This window comes from Gopherus flavomarginatus, chromosome 1, assembly GCF_025201925.1.
Source record: "Gopherus flavomarginatus isolate rGopFla2 chromosome 1, rGopFla2.mat.asm, whole genome shotgun sequence".
In the NCBI taxonomy this organism is placed as follows: domain Eukaryota; kingdom Metazoa; phylum Chordata; order Testudines; family Testudinidae; genus Gopherus; species Gopherus flavomarginatus.
The window spans coordinates 21,008,961-21,028,129 of NC_066617.1; the positions used below are offsets into that span (position 1 = coordinate 21,008,961).

At 40.6% G+C, this 19,169-nt stretch overlaps 1 protein-coding gene across 2 annotated transcripts in view; it reads left to right on the plus strand.

Moving 5' to 3' along the window:
- Positions 1-442: 442 nt before the first annotated feature.
- Positions 443-19,169, plus strand: part of SEMA3E (semaphorin 3E) — a 276,746-nt gene continuing 258,019 nt past the window's right edge. The window contains exon 1 of one of the 2 annotated variants that reach the window (XM_050936862.1): positions 443-536. The gene's annotated coding sequence lies outside the window, so the exon portion shown is untranslated. The remainder of the gene's footprint in view (positions 537-19,169) is intronic. The other variant, XM_050936864.1, reaches the window with a different exon arrangement.

A 19,169-nucleotide genomic window follows, 5' to 3' on the forward strand; every position in this document is an offset into this window, starting at 1 on the left:
AATTGACTTCATTGTGAGTAGGACTGAGTCTTACTTAAAGTCTAATTCTTCACTGCCTTGTACCGTGCGTAGTAACTTGCACTAGTGCAAACTGGCTGTAAAATGCTACTATTCTATCAGACTTGGTAGCATTTTACTCCTACTCTGCACTGATAGAAATTAATGGACCAGATGCAAGGCAGTGAAGAACCAGGTTTGTAAAATCCAAGTGGATCCCCTTGCTCTATGAGTAACTCAGATAACAGTCTCAGTCTGTATAACTCAGCCTGTGCTTTCTCCCCAGGGTTAGCTTTTGCTAAGGCTTACCTATTTTTCTTCTAGATCCTTCAGCCTGTGAAAGAGTGACTCCAACCCCCATATGCTCCTACAGTGGAGCTCATTAGATACCTGATCTGTGCTGAGTGACTCATCACTGATCACACTGCACCGCCCTTGAGTTGGAAGGATGCTTTCTGAGCCTCTGGATAGTGGGGCTGGCTTTTAGGGCTCGCAAGGGAGAATCGCACCTTTCCATTAAAAGAAACGGAACATAGCAGGTATGTTTTTTTACCTTGTTTCCTTGCAGAGATGCCTTGAAAATATAAATTGATACAAATGAATGTAAGCTACCGTTAGAGTTAAAAGCAATATTCAGCTGGGCTCTCCTTCTGAAGCAGAAAATGTGGCAGAGAGCTATAAGGAGACATATTCATATTTTATGTAAAAATAATCAGTTATATTTGGGTTTATCTCATAGAATAATCTTAGTGCTTTCGCTCAAATCCATACGCTGGCCTACAGGTAGGAGTGTGAGCATAGTGGACAAAAATCCCCATCTCTGCTTGTTAACATCTGTAGCCCTCCCAGAGGCTGGGAATGAACTAGCTAGATCTCCATTAGGTAGCTGCTGTCCAGCATTTGCACTCATTATTGCAGTAGCAGCTACAACAGGGTGGAGTTTCCATCACGAATTTTGGGGAGAGTGGTTCATTATGTAGGCCGTGGAATACACTCCTGCCTATGCCAGGTGCTCCAGAAGAGGAGAAATCAGTCCTCTGGTATAATATTCAGCCACATGTCCTTTGAGTTACTTCTATACAAGAACACTAACAAATATAGGCCTCAGTTATGCCATGACTCTGTATGGAGCCTTATTTACTTCAGTGGTGTTCTATGTGAGTGCATAGGTCTGGCCTGCATAGTGCAAACGCTAGGACTGAGGGTATAGGCTGGTGAGAGAAGGTAAAGAACTTTTCTGTTACAGAGACTGCATATAACTCCTTCTGATTCCACAAAAGCTAAACTCCAGGCAAACCAATTCTAAAACATCACCCCTTCCTTTTAATTATAACGCCAAAGATTGAACTGTGCTTAGCAATATGTAAAAATAGAATGTGCTGTTGACAAGATATCATTATCCGATGCCTTATTACTAATTCATTTGTTTTAGAACGAATTGCTTGGAACAAGTCACTGTTAATTGTATAGCAGGTTACATTTACGTTGCATGAAAGCATCAGATGGAACTGAGTTCCCCAAATCGTCTTTATGAGTGACTTCTAGACTCTCAGGCACCTATTAGCTGTCCTTATTCAGCAAAATCCTTCCAGTTCCATCAATTGAGTCTTATTTTACTGCAATTTTTCTACAGTGCCCTGCTATAAAAAGTAAATTTGTTGGAGCAGTTACAAAGGAAAAACTATTAAGCAGGTCAAAATCTTAAAACATATTAAAGGTATAATAACATCTTACATTTTTAAGTAGCATCCTCCATCTCTGAGGATCAAAGTGCTTTACAAATGTAGACTCCCAATGATTTCATAGAATTTGGCTCTTAAATGGATACACACAAGGGGGGAGAGGCAGTGGGGTGGATTCAATCCTACTATTATGGGTTGGGGTGAGAAAATCCCTGCCAAACCTACCACTTGTAGAACTTCTTATTGCTCCTACCATGACAGTATAATTCCTTTCCACACCACGTCTGCCAAAGCTCATCCCCCTTTTCAGGAATGTGTGGACACTCTAATCACAGGGTTGAAACACACTGTTGGCACTATATGGAAAATATAATAATAATACTAGAAGGAGGAGTGCCACCTCCTGAATCCGCATCACATATAGGCTTGCACATCTGCAATTTTTTTATCATATAGTATATAATTTCAAATGAACAGTTTCAACATTTTTCTTTTAAATGAATCATTGGGGCGATTTTTGCACTGCATATTTCCCCTGAAAATATATTAGTCCACTTTCTTTATGCAGTCACTGATAATATGAAAACTGTTTTTGTCCATCTTTCAAGCTATCTTCTTTAAGTGTGTTATTGAGGAAAATACTTTAGACACACAATTGCTGTTCTACACACAAAGTCTGTTATTTGATGGGTTGTAGAGTACTTATGTAGCAAAAGTACCAAAATTTAAACTCTTCTAAAACCTAAGTGTTAATGGTCAAATCATTGCTTGTGCAGTTAAAATGATTGGAAATCAATAATTAGATCAGCTCTCTAAATATCTAGTGATTTAGATGTAATAATAATGATAAATAACACCTAGCTTTCATATAGGACTTTTCATCAGTGAATGTCAAAATGCTATACAAAGGAATTCAGTATTATCTCCATTTTACAGATGGGAAAACTGAGGATAGAGAAGTGAAGTGACCTGCCCAAGGTCACCCATCAGGCCAGTAGTAGAGTTGGGAATAGAACCCAGATCCCCTGAGTTCAGTGTTCTATCCACTAGGCCCTACTGCCTCTCAAAACAATATCTCCCAGTGAATAAGGCATATAGCCTACTATAAATTATTATTTGTACCACAGCAATGCCAAAAGGACCCATTCATGACCAGTGTCCAATTGTGCTAGATCAGGGGTCGGCAGCCTTTCAGAAGTAGTGTGCTGAGTTTTCATTTATTCACTCTAATTTAAGGTTTTGCATGCCAGTAATACATTTTAATGTTTTTAGAAGGTCTCTTTCTATGAGTCTAGAATATATAACTAAACTATTGCTGTATGTGAAGTAAATAATGTTTTTAAAATGTTTAAGAAGCTTCATTTAAAATTAAATTAAAATGCAGAGCCTCCTGGACCGGTGACCAGGACCCAGGCAGTGTGAGTGCCACTGAAAATCAGCTCACGTGCCGCCTTTGGCACACATGCCATAGGTTACCTGCCCCTGTGCTAGATACTGTACAAATACAGAACAGACTAACGTGGAACACTGAAACTCATAGATGCCAAAAAATTCAAATAAGGGGGAATACATCTCTTTGTAACAAAGCTTAAACTTACTTGTTTATTGATTAAAATGACATTCCACACATAATTTTCCCCCAAGCCTAGCCCAAAGATGTATTCTGTAAAGGGATCCCCACACATTTAATATTTGCAGTGCATATTTCTAGATATAATTGTACAAATAAATATTTTGAGTATGAATCACAGGCTACAATGTTATTAAAGGCATTTCTAATGTAGCTGTAAACTAGGTACGTACTTGTGCTCTGTTTGTGTAATATGAACCCAGTCCAGCTTCCATTAAAATCAGTAGTGTGTCTCTCCACTGTTTAAATGAAAGATTAGGCCCTGTTTTCCTGCAGTACCAGGAGAATTGTCTCCTGATAGTTTTACCTTCTCTATTTTGATTGCATATTAGCTCAAGCTTTTAATGTTTTGATTTTAGCTAAGTAATTTTGAAACTATTGTCTATCATGCTGACCAATATTGGTCTCATTGGTTCCTTGTACTTCCCCATCCCTTAGGTTGTAAGCTTTTGGGGCTGGAGACTGTTTTTTGTTCACTGTTTGTACAGTGCCTAGACAATGGGGTCATGATCCATGACTAGGGTTCTTAGGAACTACAGCTCTGATCCTCAAAGGTATTTAGGTACCTAACTCCCATCTAGACCAGTATCTTGTCTTCATCAAATGATTCATCCCCTGTCACCCATTCCCAGCTTCTGGCAAACACAGGTTAGGGAAGCACAAAGAAGTCCCAATCCCAGTATGGTGTCCCTTGGCACTACCATACTATAGTATCAGTAAAATGGTACCATACGACCAGTATGGTAACTAATACTAAAAGTTAGCAATATGAGACTCAGTAGGAGTAACTGAGCAAATGATAATGATAAACCTTGATTATGCTCAATTAAGTCAATTCAGTGCAAGACTTCAATACAGAATTCTATGAAAGTTTTGCCTATGCATTTGGTGCAATAATAATATCTAGTACTTGTAGAGCACCTCACATTTTCAAAGCACAAAGCATTACCTAACTTATCCCCATAGCAATCCTTCAAGGTGGGTAATCTTATTTCATACATTTTACAGAAGAAAACTGAGTCAGAGAAGTTGTGATTTTTCCCAAGGCCACACAGCAAATAAATCCATGGCAAAGCCAGGCTTAGCACTGAGGATTTCCTGGCTTCCAGACCTGTGCTCAGTTCCCCAGGCCACTCTGCCACTTAGTTAACTAATTAAAAATATGAAGTATATGCCCCCATGAGTGTAACTGTTCTTCCATTTAGTGTATTTTCTCTAGGATTAAAAGTTTGTGGTGCTAATGTCACCAACTTTGTTCTCCCTCCCCCTATTTTACTAGCAGATTTACAGTAATGCTTCAGGACAGAAAGAGGCCGTGTGGCTCCATGCAATCTTTCTCTGTAGTACTTACCCTCTGAATTTTTTTTTATTTTTTTTCTCTGCTTCAGAGTGCTTCTCTAACACTTTTGAATGATCACAGCTGTGGTTTCTGGTGCCATCTCAATTGATCCATTCTACATGTTAATTATCCCTTCCCCTTCTCCTGATTGCCACAGAGCCTGGAATTTTCTTTTTTGACCTTGTTAATTTCTCTTCCTGTCTTCTATACTCCTCAGAGTTTTATGTAACCTCTATTCCCTTTTAAATCCCCTTTTCTTCCTCTTGTTACTATTTATATTACCCTAACACCCAGAGGGGTTGTGCTACATTCGGTTTCTACATAGACATAGGTAGTTCTGCCCCCAAAGACTTTACAAGCTAAGAAGGGGTTTGTAATCTTAGAAAACATAAATTTGCTTTTTCTGTCTCTGTTATTGATGCCCCCTTTATACCAATTCTAGTTCTTTGTTGTATTTTCAGCAATTTAGTAATATTTAGTGTGAATTAGTATTATTGCACTGTAATACTACAACAGTGGTCCTTTAGATCTTTGCACAGTATTCTTAAAAATCTATTATAATTGGTGCTCTATTCCTTACTATATACAACTCTATATTTGTTTGCTTCCTATTTCCATATTGTACTTTGAGTTAATGTATGGTATATCCTCAGCCCCAGCTTTCATTTGGATACCACTCCCTGGGAGGCTTGCATATGCTGGTTATGTATTTGCTTGCATATACTCCATATATTTGCTTTACAAGAGCTGTGTAGTAACTTGTAACTTCTGGCAAAACACTGTTCATAGCCCTTGGAAGGAAGAGATATGCTCAGGTGCTGGCATTTAGGCAGACTGGCTTGCTGTCAGTATATCATCAGTATAAGGCTGTTTGCTATGCAGCCTTACAACCTCGGTCAGGAGGGAGAGAGATGTGGGTCTCCACCAAAGAGAGGTGACAGCTGGGAGCTGGAAAACTTAAGTGGGTGCCCTCAAGAGCCAAGAGAGAGGGGAACAGGTGCAGTTACCCTGAAACGGGGACAATATGGTGACTGTGTGGATGGGATCTATGACACTTAGGAATTGCCAATAAATTACTAACAGCAGAAGAATCAAGTATTGTAGAAGGAAAAAAGCACAGAGAAAAGTGTATCATTCTTTTGGGGGAAAGAATAGCAAAAAGAGACACAGGAATAGGATTTAGGACCCATGGAAGAAACAGATGCTGAACTTGTATGAGCAGCTAGATTCCCCAGGGAGTAGTACTTCTCTGGAAGCGTTTACAACCTAAGTACTTCATCTTAATCACCCCCACTGTATTTTAGTTCCTGTAGGAGCTGTGTAACCTTCCCCGTAGAGTAGAATGCAGTCATATCGAAAATATTCATAAATGCAGTACAGTATGATACCCAAAGATATTGTATGGGATTGAAGTGTCTGTCACAAAGATGCTATCTGATTTACTGTAATTATACTAGAGTTTAGTAAAGTGCACCCATTTAATTAGGAGGATACAGCCACCTCTGGATAGGAGAAATCTTGATGCCAGGTAGTCTTGGAGTTTGTACAACATTTCTGTGCTGTCATACAGAAGAGCTGTGACTGAGGACAAGAGATGCAACTTGGCAATGGACATTGATACCATGAAGATCTGTTCAGTTGCACTCTTTTGGATAGGGCATAGTCCAGTCAATCCAGACTCTTTTTCCCCATTAGTGGCTACTTTGATCAATGTCAGATGTTTATACTGTTTGTGGAGAAGGCAGACCATGTCTTGGCTGGTCTCCCTGAACCTTTTGACTGTGTGCTTTCAGATGGGTCTCACTCCTTGATTGAATTCAACTTGGCTTCTGGTAAGGATTTCTGTGGCCTTCAGAATTCTTTGTGCCCGGCTACTTGCTGTTCTAGTCCTTGTCCATCTTGAGAGCTTTAAGTTAACAGTGATGCTGCGATGACATAATCAGGCATTACTAGTTGCTCAGATAACAAAGGTAAGATAATGACCACTCTTAAACATGCAGAGATCCCTACCATCCTCAGAAAATCTTCTCTTAATGTTGGTGGTCTTGCAAGGCTGAAACTACTTCTTCTTGGAGATTATAGTTAGGAAAATGGTGGCTATTCATTACACTTATATTTGGACACCAGTAACTTCCTGAAAGATTACAGCCTTCCTCTAAATGTAGATGCTTTTAAGGGTCACATGAATAAACCTTGTAGATTTTAGTTTGGAGTCACATGGTGCTTTGGTCATTTTCTCAGTCTCTGGCAAAAAATCATAGAATGCGTCCGATGAAGTGGGTATTCACCCACAAAAGCTTATGCTCCAATACATCTGTTAGTCTGTAAGGTGCGACAAGACTCTTTGTTGCTTTTTATAGAAATCATAGAATCATAGAACTGGAAGGGACCTCGAGATGTCATCTTGTCCAATCCCCTGCATTTGTGGCAGGACTAAGTACAGGTCTGTCGCAACTTACATGCATTTAACATGCGCAATTTCAGTTTTATGCTGCCCAGAGTCCGGGGGGGCTTGGCCTCAAGTGAAAGAAGCGTGACCTCAAGATTTAAAGTTCCTGGGGCACCAGCTGTGGCTGGGAGTCCCAGGGCCTTTAAATCGCCCGGGGGCTCCCAGCTGCAGAGGTGGCTGGTAGTCCCTGGGGCGAACTAAAGGGCCCAAGGCTCCAGCCACGGTGGAGCTTCAGCCCCTTTAAATGCCAGCCCCAACCCGGCTGCCAAAGCTGCTGGTGGGATTTAAAGGGCTCCTCCAGGCTCCCCACTGTGGCAGGAAGCCCGTGGAACCCTTTAAATCCTACCCGCAGCTCCAGCGGCCGGGCCGGGGCGGCATTTAAAGGGCTCCTCTGGGCTTCCCGCCATGGCAGAGAGCCCAGAGGAGCCCTTTAAATGCTGCCCCGGCCCTGCTGCCGGAGCTGTGGGTGGGATTTAAAGGGCTTGGAGGTATAATTTTCAGTATACACGGTTTTCACTTTACGCGATAACCACAGAATGGAATCCCCGCGTATGATAAGACTTCCCTGTATTATCTAGACCTTCCCCTGTAGAGTAGAATGCAATCATATAGAAAACATTCATAACTTCAATATAGTGTGGTCCCCAAAGCTATTCCTGACAGGTGTTCGTCTAACCTGTTCTTAAAAATCTCCAATGATGGAGATTCCACAGCCTCCCTAGGCAATTTATCCAGTTCTTAACCCCCTGGCACTTAGGAAGTTTTTCCTGATGTCCAACCTAACCTCCCTTGCTGCAATTTAAGCCCATTGCTTTTTGTCCTGTTCTCAGAAATTAAGAAAAACAATATTTCTTCTTCCTCCTTATAACAACCTTTACATTTTTGTAAATGTTATCATGTCTCCTCTCAGTCTTCTCTTTTCCAAATTAAACAAACTCATTTTTTTCAATCTTCCCTCATAGGTCATATTTTCTAGACCTTTAATCATGTTTGTCACCCTTCCATGGACTTTCTCCAATTTATCCATATCTTTCCTGAAATGTGGCACCCAAAACTGGACACAATACTCCAGCTGAGGCCTAATCAGCATGGAGTAGAGCAGAAGAATTACTTCTTGTGTTTTGCGTATACATCTCAGAATGATGTTCCCTTTTTTTGCAACAGCATTACACTGTTGACTCATATTTAGCTTGTGATCCACTGTGACTCCCAGATCCTTTTCCGCAATTACTCCTTTCTAGGCAGTCATTTCCCATTTTGTATCTGTGCAACTGTTTATTCTTTCCTAAATGGAGTACTTTGCATTTGTTATTATCGAATTTCATCCTATTTACTTCAGACCATTTCTCCAGTTTGTCCAGCTCATTTTGAATTTTAATCCTATCCTCCAAAGCACTTGCAACTCCTCCCAGATTGGTATCGTCCACAAACTTTATAAGTGTACTCTGTATGCCATTATCTAAATCATTGATGAAGATATTGAGCAGAACTGGACTCAGAACTGATACCTGTGGGATCCCACTCGTTATGCCCTTCCAGCATGACTGTGAACCACTGATAACTGCTCTCTGGGAATGGTTTTCAACCAGTTTTGCACCTTATAGTAGCTCCATCTAGGTTGCATTTCCCTAGTTTATGAGCAGGTCATGTGAGACAGTATCAAAGGCTTTACTAAAATCAAGATATACCACGTCTACCATTTCCCCCCCATCCACAAGGCTTCTTACCCTGTCAAAGTGATCAGGTAGGTTTGACAAAATTAGTTTTTGACAAATCCATGCTGACTCTTACTTATCACCTTATTATCTTCTAATGAATACAATGGGCCTCTCAGCAGCTTCTGAGATGATAGTGAGTTGTTCTTTGCTGACTAAGGGTTGCTGTAAGTGTGTCTGGAACTGACCTGCCCTGATTCAAGTCATACTCAGAAGACAGCAGTCTGTTAATGGTGATGGTTAATTGTGTGTCGCCACTGACAAGGTTGATATTGCATCCCTCTGGCATCTCTTCTGTCTCCCATGTTGTTCAACATACATACAAGGTCACTTGCTGAGATCATTTCTAAATATAGGGTAGAGTACCATTAGGAAGCTAGTGACATAGCTATATGTCCATTTTCCCTTATGCTCTGAAAATTCAGTCTATGCCCTCAATCAGTGTTTCCCAAAGCATGGTACACGTATCCCTGGTGGTACATGAAAGGGTTTCAAGTGGTACGCAGCCTGTTCACCCCAGCTGGCAAGGGGCCGGCAGCAGGCTGAGCTGGACCAGAGACCAGGACCCCAGGTGGCAAGGGGCTGGCAGTGGGCTGAGCGGGGCCAGTGGCCGGGACCCCAGACCCGTGGCGGGCTGAGTGGCTCAGCCCAACGCCGGCCAGGGGTTCCGTCTGCCAGTCCCACTCAGCTTTCTGCCGGCCGGGGGTCCCGTTCACCCAGGCCGGCAATGGTCTCAGCCGGGCTGGCAGGGAGAACCTGTTCACCCAGACCGGTAAGACGAATGTCTCAAAGGGGGTATGCAAGTGTTGCAAGTTTGTGAAACACTGCCCTCAATGATTGCAGGTATTAGTCTGCAAGTCTGGAACAGAAAAGTCTATCTGCCTCATAGAGGTCATGTGTGGGGAGGCCCACACTTCCTTCCTGTCCCTGGCTGGGATTTGTTTAGAGAGGTAGTGAGTCAGACTGAGGAGCTCAGTGAGAACATTTTACCTTGCTCTTCCCCAGGAGGCCGGTTTGTGTTGTAATGCAATGTACCAATTTGTGTGTATTGTTTTGTATTTTACAAGATGAACACAGTTCTTTTTCCTGATCTTTGTTGTGCTTATGTTTCCTGACTATGTGTTTCAGTTTTTGCATTCCATCAGCCTGTAAACCTGCTGTCTGAGAAGTCAGAATTGAGTTAAGCTGGGATGAAGGTTACTATATGTGATGTAAATATGTGTGACTTGGCAATACAATATTACCCTTTCATTTTCCATAAATGTGTGGGACTTTGAGCATGGAGTCTGGCAGAAAGTCTGCAGTGTTCATAACTAACAAATCAGCCTTGAATTTAGACTTAATAATTCATGTGGATACAAGTAGATGCCTGTAAACGAGATGAAATAATTTAGTTTAATGACTCTACAACTCATGAACTAGACGACTTTAAGACTCATGTTTCTAACCACTGAAATTTAAAGTAACAGATGCTTCAGTAATGGGAAGACTTCTAAATTAAACTAAGTCTTATGATTATATGCTGTCACTATTCAAAAAATATTCCTAGTCTTAGAAATAGTCACTCAGATATTCTCTGTGTTGTAATTATTAGTTTTCCTTTAATAATCCAAAAAAACTGGTGAAAAAGTAAAATGAGTTCTATGAAGTTTTTAAATAATCTTAAAATATAATGTAGTGAATTATCTTACTGAATGTTTTACACGTGACTTATTGGGCTCAATACATGGGTTCGGCCTGGGTTTTATAGGAGGTCATATTTGGTGATTTAATGGACCCTTTTGGGCTTGAAGTGTATGAATCCACTTCCTCTCTTAGATACACATATAAGAGATCAAATTTTCAAGGCTGGAAATTTTCAGTGAAGAACTATGTCAGCTTTCTAAAAAAATAAGTGGGTAGGATGAGTAAAATACAAAGAGTAAAGACAACAACAGGAAACAAACAAACAAACAAAATCACAAACCAGTAGAAGGATTTTTCTGTCGGTTGCATTTCAGTTGAGCATAAAATACCAGAGTGTGGCCTGAGCCATGCCTCTATCTAACCCGAAAATACTTTGATGACCCTAACAGTGTAGTCCAGGGATCAGCAACCTTTGGCACGCGGCCTGTCAGGGAAATCCGCTGGTGGGCCGGGATGGTTTGTTTACCTGCCGCTTCCGCAGATTCGGGTGATCATAGCTCCCACTGGCCGCGCTTCGCTGTTCCAGGCCAATGGGGGCTGCGGGAAGCGGCACGGTGCGGGCCGAGGGATGTGTTGGCTGCCACTTCTCACAGTCCCCGTTGGCCTGGAACTGTGAACCGCAGCCAGTGGGAGCTGTGATTGGCCAAACCTGCAGATGCTGCAGGTAAACAAACTGTCCCGGCCTGCCAGCAGATTTCCTTGACAGGCCGTGTGCCAAAGGTTGCTGATCCCTGGTGTAGCCCTTTGCAAACATCCCTCTTTTCCCTAATATACTTCCTCATCAGCTTAACCCCCATGTGATTCTGGTTACTTCAAAGCAAAGGAGTTTTCTAACCAGCAAAAGAAGAGAGAGACTAAAACCATACACACCCATTCAACCTGATACATCCCCCAGACACACTGCCACTGACTTGTTTCCTGTCCTATACATCTCTGCCACCTTATCTAGATGGTGATTGCACACACTCAATCAAGCTTTTAATTCTGATTAAATATTACCTGGCAAACTAACTGTGTGTTTCAGGTAAGACAAAGGTAGAAAGCTAAGTTCCCTCTAAGCTGTGCAGCTGCGTAGCAGCCTTATGATGCCTCTCCCCCAGCCCTGGACCTGCCGCAGCTTGGAGAGAGGCGGCCCTCCCCTGGCCCCAGCATGGCCTGGACCTGCCGTGGATGGGGAAGAGGTGCCCCTCCCCCCAGTCCACGTGCTGCTGCAGGTAGAGAGAGCTTGGGGGAGTTCTCTCTCTCTCTCTTTCTTTCTTCCATAGCTCCAGGGCAGCCTGCACCCGAAACCCCTCATCCCTGGCCCTACCCCAAAGCCCGCACCCCTAGCTGAAGCACTCAACCCCTGCATCCCAACCCTCTGCTCCAGTCCTGAGCCCCCTCTCACACTCCAAACCCCTCAGTCCCACCACATTAATTTTTTTATGTGCACCAGTATGGGAGTGATGTGTCACACATCACCTCCATATTGGTGCACATAACAAAATTCATTCTGTACAGGTATGGTAAAAATTAGAAAGAACACTGGTAGAGAGACCTGCTATTCAGGAGTAAAAATGGTAGGTGCTATCGGAGAGGTGTTATAATGATGACAGGCACAGCACCTCTTATCTAGTGATCCTATAGCACTCAGCAGACTTTAATTCTCACTAAGTATTACCTGGCAAACTAACTGTGTGTCACAGGTAAGACAAAGATAGAGAGCTAAGTTCCCTCCAAGCTACTCGGCTGCACAGCAGCCTATTAAGCGCTTTAAAGAGATCACTGAAATATAGCCACCTCTAGGGATAGAGAATGGCAGATTTAAGAGTGTAAATCAAGATTATGTAAGGAATCAGGACAGAAAGTGAGGAATATTTGAATCAATGGATACTCCTTGAGAAATGTAGCAGAAAGGAATAAACCTATTGGATTTTAATCAGGATACAGGGAATAAGGTTCTTGTAAGAAATGCCATTAGGTCAGGACCACAGCTATATATCTTATCTGAAGAACAGCACCCCTATGAATATGCTGGCTCCTATAATAATACATTATATTTAACTTTTCTATTATAAAATGCTTCTGATTCATATAGCACCTTTCCTTGAAGGAAACACTGAGGGTGAATTCCAGCACATTACTCTCTAGTGACTTGACTAGGATTTTACCCCACCTGTATGGATTTGGGAAGTGGGTTTTTTTGTTTGTTTGTTTGTTTGTTTTGCAAGGTTGACAGCTCTCATTTTTGTTTGTTTTTCATTTTTGTTTTGGTAACGTGTTCAGAAGCATTGAGGTAGATCTCTTCCTTTTCCAAGGTACCTGCGGTGATTCCATTTAGGCTCCTATAATATACAGTATTTAAAAAGAAGATGAATGAGGCTCTTATTCCATTTAAACAGGATTCTTAATTCTGAAATAGCTGTTATAACATTATAAAGTTTCTTGTTGAGTCATTTTCTATAAAACACAAAGTGGGTTTTATACAACTTTTTTTTTCCCTTGAGTGCTTAGGGAATATTCTTGACACAAAGCCTTCATTGGCAATCACCATCTGTCTTTGTGTGGCAGGCAGGTACTAATTGGCAAAAGTGAAGGGAGTCTGGAACAAACACATAGCTCAGTATAGCCAGCCCTGTTCAGTTGCAAAAAGAAAGTTCTTTGAACTTTTACTGGCTGTTCATCAAATCAAGCTTTTCAGGGCAACAAATGCTTAGCTTTGTAGCAGTGTTAAGAGTACAATATTTGTAGCTGTGGGGTTGTGACGAAGTGTACTGGCTTAGTTTCCTGATAGTTTTTATTGTGGAAGAAATACATTTAACCATTGATACAGTTTAAGCTGTTAATGTAGCTTTTGTTTTAACACTTAACTGTTTCATGGGAACTGCTTTGGTCCCTAAGATGTAGAAATAGTGTTTTTGATTTAGGACATAGAGACTAAAGTGTACCGTGTACATTATTACAAAGCTCTAATTTCACTGAGATTTTCTCTCATGTCAATAAGTATATGATTAAGAAAGTTTAGTATTTAAAAGCATGAAGCTGAAATCACTATGTTGTTGTGTCTGTATTTTTTGTATGTTAACAGCCATATTCAGGTGGCTTTATCTATGTTGACTAGGACCTTACTGTCCCCTAATCTGCATGTAGTCCTGTTATGTGCTGTAAGATTAATCACAGTTTAATATTGATAGAATCACACCTACATGTCTTTCAGCCTATAGTAAACTTCTTTAAGATGTTAAGACATTAAGGTGTTAAGCTTTTTGTATTTTGTTTTTTTTTAAACAGCCTCTAATTTTTCAGTTGCACTTAATGGGGGGCATGACCATAGTATTTAGATGGCATAACTATCTCATTGTTCCTGCAAATCATATATATAAATGGCATTGCTTTTTTCCCCAAACTGAAGGTTGAATTGGGCCCCTTCAAAAGTTAGTCCTAAGAAATATCTTTCAAAATGTGTCTCACACATAGCTGTATTTAATAACAATATCAGATTTAGAATGATCATGCAGTATGCTATAAAAATTGTGGTTTACTGGTGTGTAAACTGCTAGATAATACAAATATAATTTTCCAGGTCTAACAATATTGATTTTTCAGGAAAAGTCCTTCAGAACTTAATGGAAAAGTATAATAATCTTATAAGTGTTTAGCTATCCTTTTTGAACTTTAGCAATGTGATCCAATGGTTAGAGCAGTGGACTGGGACTCTGGAGACCTGGGATCTATTCCTAGCTGTGTTAATATGTGCTATGTCTCTGTGCCTCTGTCCTCTGTTCCCAACCTTTGTGTTTCCTTGCCTTGGTCGGGTGGGATTTTCAAAGGCGCCTAAGGGAACTAAATGTGAATTTCATTTGTATTTGGAGGCCTGACTCCAAATGATTGGAGGTTCCTTAGAAAATCTCAGCTTTAGATTGTTAATTGTTCACAGCAGGGACTCTCTCCATAAGTATTTGTAGAGCACAAGGCACAATGAGCCCCACATCTTGGTTGGGGGCTTCTAAGCCAAATAATAATAATAGCATATAGAACTTATACAATATCAAATTATAGATCTCATCTGTAGCCCATAGAACTTTATGGATTGATTTCCTTTCTAGGGTCTCTTTCAACCATTCTCTAAACTTTTATACATATGTACAATAATTTCTAAAGAATTTTGCCTCTGTTAAATTCTATGTACATTAGATAATATTGTAAATCATTAAAAGTCTGAAAAAAAATTGTGGAGGAAAACTGACTCTGAATGAACAACAATATAGTGAGCTAAAGAATTCTAGTTCACTTTTGAATGTTCTTATCTTTAGTCATGATTAACTGCATATGTGAGGGGTGTCACTGGCCTGCACAAGAAATTGCCTTCAGTTATGTTGATTTTCTGCAAAAAAATTTGCACTTTTCGCTGCTAAAATTATCATGATTTTACTTAATTTACAGTGAAAATGTATTTTCCTGTACAGAGACCTTGCTAGTATTCATTGAAAATCTGAGGCATGAATTTGTAATTAAATTGTGAGGCCCACTTTTGGAACATTAGTTAGAGCTTCCCTTCTTGATTTTGAAAAACTAAGGGTTCAGCTGCACCAAGTGAAAAAGGCACAAGGTCTTTCCTGCTTGTGCCCGAGCATGAGGCCAGACACAATGATGGTGCTTATATAACAATTACCATTTTGGCTGACACACTAGGAAATGAAGCAGGGATTTCTATAGCTAAAAGCATAAGCAGCTAAAGCTTAAGCTATGAAGATACAGGCTCTATAGCTGGGTCTGTAACAAATATGAGCATGGAAACCATTACGCTGCATTTAGACAGGAGACACTTTGCACACCCTCTCATTAAAGTGTATGAAAACTGATGTTGCATGCCATGCCAAAGATGACAGAACAGAGCCCTTTAAATTTAATTTCTGAAATGACTTGCTGCATTGCTCTGAAATGCTTATGAGAAAGAACATCTGTTATTCCTCCTCTAAGCATGTCTCTTCTCATCTTCTTTGAATGAATACACTGAATCAATGCAATTGTTTGATGGCGACTGAGGAAGAAGTTTAATCAAATGGCTTTTAGGTAGGAACAATCACAGATTAACACTGACAAGCAAAAATTAGTGCCTAAAAACATGAAGGGAGTCAAGATTAGGTAGAAACAAAGGGGCACATTTTTTTCTCTGATGTAATGCAGCATTTCCTCCCCAGATTCAAGACTTAATTTTTCTAATAGTTTTAGAGAACATAAATGAACGGGACTTTTTATAGGTCTTGGCTATCTATTCTCATTTCAGACTTCATTCACTGAGGAGATTTTCTCTTTCTGGACTCAATAAATATCTTCACACACCAAGATCTTTGGCTAACTACTAGTGAAATCTGAGTCCTCTTGGACAAAGATAACTAGTGGACCTGACCCAATCGCTAATATACATTTTAAGCACTAAGATGAATCTAAGGGCCTGAAGACTCTCAATCCTTGCAGATGAGCTAGATGTCCTTGGCTGTCTTCTAACACACGTAGCTTTGAGTCTGAATATCATTTTGAAATATCTACAGCCATTTAATCAGTAGTTTGGCCTTGGTCTAAGAGCCGCAGATTAGCATTTTTTCAGCAGCTGTGAAGAAAAGACACTGTATCTCTCTCCCTCTCTCTCTATATATAGATATCATATATAAATTATTTCAGGAGGGCAGGGGCGGCTCTAGGCATTTTGCCGCCCCAAGCACGGCAGACAGACTGCCTTCAGTGGCTTGCCTGCGGAGGGTCTGCCGAAGCCGAGGGATCAGCGGACCCTCCACAGGCAAGCCACCGAAGGCAGACTGCCTGCCACCTTTGCGGCGAATGGCAGAGCGCCCCTAGTGGCGTGCCGCCCCAAGTGCGCGCTTGGTGTGCTGGTGCCTGGAGCCTCCCCTGCAGAAGGGGAATAAGGCACCTAAGTACAAAATAAATAGAACTGTTTCTCTGCTACACCACTGTTCTACTAGAACCTCTGCTCATGTCTAATGTAATCTAACGATGCTGAACAGAGACATCAGGGACCTTTTTATAGAGATCTGCTTATGTATCAAGTTGATGAGAATTGTGGCAAGTTGAGTGTCACAAGGAATCTTATATTCCTACATATTTTCCCCCCATGATTTTTGTTTTGACTAAAGGAGCAAGCGGCTAAAGAGTTTTTAAAATGTGGGGGAGTGGCAGGGGCTATGAAAAATCTGAAATGTCACATGTCACTGCATTTAATAGAGAGTGAACTACTGGTTCTCAGCAGCAACAGCACTGGTAACTTTGGAATTTGTTTAAAGCTCAATTTGCATAATCCTAAAAATAAATCAATCTTGAAACATTCGCTGTGCCAATGTGCATCCACGCTCATTTTTTAGGCCCTGAAGGTTCTCATTTTTTTTATTTTAACAGTTTGGGGATTATTACGGACATTGTCAACAGATTTAGTGCCAGCAGATTTAGGGCTGACTGAGGATCCTTGTTCTGAAATGATTTGCCTTAGTATATTGGTGCAGAGCAGACATGTGCCTAGAGTGTGTACTCAAATGATTGATTTTTCTTTATGACTTGGTCTATTTCATGTTGCTGGTAGCAACCTTGAAGCCAAAGAATGGCTTTGTTGAGTCCCACAATCCCTTTGAAAGCTAAGCTTTTAAGAATGATGGCTGTTGCAAAAGTCAGATTTTGTTAGTACATGATGGGCATATTGAAGGGAACTGTTATAATTCCAGTTTTGTTTGAGTTCTGGTGTTGACAACAAATGTTACCAAAGATTCTCATTTTCTTCCTGCTCACCATCTACAAGAAAGAGTTGGCGTGTTCTTTAGTGCCTTGGCAACTATCTGTGGGTGGGTCACATAATTCAATGTAGGATGCTTGCCAAGTGCACCCAGATTTTTTGAGAATTAGTTACAGCAGTGAATGCAGGCATCTACTATGCCAATGTCCATCCATACAAACACCAGGAACTTTAGAGGCTGTGGATACTCTGTAGCATCTGTGGAAAAGCTGTATATAATTTCACCTCATCTGGTGACAATAATGAAAAAATGTCAGCAAGTCTGAATGAACTGGTTGCATCTCCACCTATTATCCTCAGTACACACAGTTTGCATCCTGGAAAAGATCAAGGATAGAGGGCGTGTGATCAACGTATATGGATAATATTTTATTTTATTTCCAGTTTGGGCAATATGGAGATATAGCTGAAAGAAGGAACAAAATTTGTTTACTGTGCTATCCAAATACCTTTTTAATGTGCTTGTGGTTCATAAATTTTAAGACCAGAAGGGACCATTTGATCATCTATTCGGACTTCCTGTGTAACAACAGAATACAAAATCCATCCAAGTATTCTTGTATTGAGTCCAATAACATGTGTTTCACTAAAGCACATCTTCTAGAACAGCATCCAGTCTTCATTTGAAGATTTCAAGGATTTGAATATCCCGTGGTAGTTTAGTCTGATGGTTAGTTACCCTCACTGTTAAAAATCCAAGCTTTGTTTTTAATTTGAATTTGTCTGGCTTCAGCTTACAGCTACTGGTTCTTGTTATGCCTTTTGTTGGTAGACTAAAAAGCCCTTTAGTACGTGGTATTTTCTCCTCTTGTTACAAATGATTACTAGGACTGCTGGGCATTTCATTGGAAACAACCAAGATTCCTTGTTAGACAAGAGGCAATAGCACTTCCTATCTCCTTTGACATGCTACTTGAGTTGACATGATGATTTGGGGCAGGCTATAAGAGCCTGATCCAAAGATCTTGGAAGCCAATCAAAGTATTTCCACTAACTTGAATGACCTTTAAATCAGGTGCCTTATCAGGGGCTGATAATTTAAATTGAAAAGAGTCTTCATCTAATAAGAATCTTCTTAATAAGATATATCTGCTCTGGAATAAGGTGTAGCTTCTCATTGTATGTCTCTCAGGCTCTTGGTTTTTTGGGTATGTTAATAATTTTTTATTTTCCTAGGGCCACATTCTGATACCCTTACTCTCACTGGATAGCACCTTGCTCCATGAATAGTCAGAATGAAATCAGTGTGACTGCTTGTTGATCGACGTACAGTTTTATGTGAGTGTGGGTGACAGAATCTGAGTCTTACTTTGTCATTTGTAGCAGATAGCATACTTGGAACTGTTTGGAAGGTTTAAAAGCTTCTATTTCTATCTGCTTTCTAAAAACTGCACAGTCTGATCAACAGTTCTGAGAAGCAATCTGATCTCATGGTGGGGTGGAATCACTGATATATACAAGAAAATAATTTCTTGGCAGTGATTAGTTTAGCTTTTCCTTCCTTCCCAATTTCTCTAACATCTCTTGCCAACTAATAACAGAATAAGAAGATCTGGTATGTTTGGGCTTACAGCTGAATAGTACAGTACTATAAAGCAAAAGCAGTACCACACCTTCATGAAGTAGCTTTGGATTCTGATCTCAGTTATGAAACCTAGATGTGTAGGGCTGGAAGTTATCTTGAGAGGTCTTCTAGTCCAGTCCCCTGCACTGAGGCAGGACCAAGTAAACCTAGACCAATTCTGACAGGTGTTTGTCCAATCCGTTCTTAAAAGACCTCAATTCCACAACCAGAGCTTTACCTTTTATAGTGAGAGCTTTTCCTAGTATCTAACCTAAATATCCCTAGTTCTAGATTAAACCTGTTAATTGTCCAACCTTCAGTGGGCATGG